Here is a 3,290-nt window from a genome sequence, read left to right as displayed (position 1 = left end):
GTCCAAAGACCAAAGGAGAGTGTGACAGTGCTTGGTCATGGATTGGGGCCACTCTGTACCTAAACTCTCTGTTGATCCTCTCACCTAGCCTCTCAGGGAACCCTGTGGAACCAGACTGAATGGAGCAGAGCTGGCTTCTGGTCCCAGCTCCATCAACCCAGATGACCCTAACACAGCAAATAACCAACCACCAAACGATCACTGGCCAACAACTAGGCCCCCACTCTGCCATTCAATAGCTGCCAGACCTTAGGCAAGTCAATTAACTTCTCGGAGCTGCCTATAAAATGGGGAGATTGGAATAGAAGACCTTTAAGTTTTCTTAGAGGTCACACTTGAGATTCTCTCATTTTCAGCCCAACACTTTTCTAATTGTTTAGAAAATTGTTTCTAATAGTTAAAAAAAGAAAAAAAAATAGGGGCACCTGCGTGGCTCTGTTGGTTAAGCATCCAACTCTTGGTTTCAGCTCAGGTCATGATCTCAGGGTCGTGAGATCAAGCCCCACATCAGGGCTCCACGCTGAGCATAAAGTCTGTCTGAAGATTCAATCCCTCTGCCCCTCCCCTTGCTTGTGCTCACAAGCGCACGCGCACTCTCTCTCTCCCTCAAATAAATAGATCTTTTAAAAAAAATTTTTAAAAATTTTTAAATAAAAAATAAAAAAATAACCAGCCAGTGCCAGTTAAATATCTTCCCCTGAATATCTCAGAGACTCAAGCATACATTAGCAATGGACACCCACAACATTTATTTTAATCCTTAAGGAAAGCCACATATTCAAATATAACTCCACTGTAACACTGATATGCATCAACAGGGGAGTTTTTGAGCTCTGTTATTATAGTGACAAAGGTGTCCTCTACAATGTGCCACTGTATTATGTTTAGCAAATCAAATATCAGAACACATGGTATTAGTATGAAGTATTTAAATCAGAGAGGTTTTTAAATTTGCTACTGTGCTAGAATCTTAAAATTTGGTAATTCCCTCAAGATGGTAATAATAACATTATTAATAATAATAACTGACATTTATTACTTATAAAATGGCAGGCACTGTTCTGGTCACTTTATATGTATATATTAGTTGATTAAATCCTCATAACAGTTCTGTGAGGTAGGTTCTTTTATTATCCCTATTTTCAAATGAAGAATAATAATAGCAATTAACATTTATTAAGCACATACCATGTGTTCAGTGTAGCATCTACTAGTCAATGTAAACTAAGCCATGCACATAAACTACCTCATTTAATCCAGCAAGTAACCTATGAGATAGCTCCACCGTGATCCTCATTTTTAGATGGGAAAACCAAGGCACAGAGAGTTCAAGCAACCTATCTGAGCTTATTCACCTTGAAAACAACCGCCTGTCTCTAGAGGCCATGCTCTTAATCACTATTCTGCACAGCCTCTTCATACCGATGATGATTTGACTCCCAGTACAAGACCAGACTTTTCCTGATGAGGACATCCCAGTGGTTTTTCTGAAGTAGAGGACAGATCTTCCTTAGGTCTCTTCCAAAAGCCTCCCCTGATTGAGGGTCCAGTGCCTCCAAGAAATGTGGCCCCCTCTGAAGGTGCAGCCAGGTGCAGGCTCTGCTTCTGCCAATGCTAAGGTACCTTCCACAAATCCCCATGGACTCCTGTTCTCACCATCCATGCCCCCCAGATCCATCATGTCCCCAATGAAAACTAAGAGACATATAACCAACCAGTTATAAATGGAAAGCCAGTCACTTCTCCAAATCATTAACTCCATCTGGGAGGAATCGTGCAAGATAGATAAATGTTGGGTTGTCTATTTATTATAACTAATACAAACTTTTAATACTAATAACAGCTATTAGCTGATGGTCTATTAACCATCACAAAATATATATTTCCTATGTTAAGGTCAGCTCTGATAAAGAACTCCAGGTTTTAGGCCAGATTCTAAATTCTGAATGGTACTCATGTTATTTAATTGCTGAAATGTGGTACATGTGTAAATATTTCAAAATAAATATGGTCCCCAGATGTCTTCAAGAAAGGGAGCAGGCCTATGGAAAAGGAAATTTACCCTTCCTAAATGCCCACCCAGCCCAGCCTTTCCATAGATCACAGCCACAACTGGAGGCAGAAATGAAAACCAAGGCAGTTTGAGCCCCTAAGCTTGTCAGATGCCCCCCACCCCAAGTCATTCAACACAGACCCTATCCAGTAGGTGCCACGAAAAGTTCAAGTTTCTTTTCTTCAGGCTAAACTCTAGCTAATGTGGTATAATTGAGAGGGTACGCTCTGTAGGTGACAAACATGGATTCCAGTCTGGGCTCTGCCCCATGGCCAGTGTGGTCTGGGGCAGATTTCAAGGCTAGCAGTGAGGATAACAGTGTGCCTATACTCCAGGTGAGAGGCCATAATAAGGCACATTTCTCAGCAACCTATCCGGCACAGAATAAGTACTTAATAAACATTGGTATTACTAAAGAAGTCAACTCCTTCCAACGTTCTACCCTACAAGTTTCTGATTTTAAACTTTCAGTCACCCCCAAAGATCCATTTGGATGTCACTTCTTACTCTACTCAAAGGATCAGCCTTTCCTGCATCCTCGTTGGTCATTTGTCGAAATCTATCATTTTCAATGCTGCCAGTCCCACAGGTCTCATTTTTATAGTAAACATTTTGTACTGAAAAACTCAAAACATGGTACGACCCACCTTCCATAATTACAAAAAAAGTCAATGCTCTATCTATAATATAAGAAGAGAAAATAAGGTATAATGAAATCAAATGAATTTCAACATATATGTATTTCTGATACAATTACATTAGAAGATCAATGAAATAATCAAATGCTTGAACCTCCTTCTCATGAATAAGTATGGATTTAAGAGAATAACAAAATACTCAACAAACATTACAGGTATTTTTCTTTACATTGACATTTGGAAATCAGGGCTGCCAAAGCATATGAGTACAAGTTTACGGAGTCGGCATGACTGCCAGAGCTCCAAACGCAGGACAGACACGCATATATCCGTGGCTCAGATACCGTAAGCAGCTTTACCATCAATGACATGTTTCCAAAATGGGGAACAACCCTTGGTAAAATCTGCAAACAAATCAAAAGGCAATCTTTCTTCGATAACATGGAAGTTGCATTCCTGGGAAAGTATATTTAAAGTACCAAAACAAAAAACAAAAAACAAAACAAAAAAACTTCTGTGATTAAGCATTTGTGTTTAAAATAAAGTTAACTTCTAGACTTGGATCATTATAAATGGGTTTTTCATCTACGTGAATGCTC

The sequence above is a fragment of the Leptonychotes weddellii genome, chromosome 6 (assembly GCF_054177405.1).
Source record: "Leptonychotes weddellii isolate Sample4059 chromosome 6, ASM5417740v2, whole genome shotgun sequence".
Taxonomy (NCBI): domain Eukaryota; kingdom Metazoa; phylum Chordata; class Mammalia; order Carnivora; family Phocidae; genus Leptonychotes; species Leptonychotes weddellii.
The sequence above is the reverse complement of the archived record's forward strand: the minus strand, read 5'-3'. Positions refer to the sequence as shown.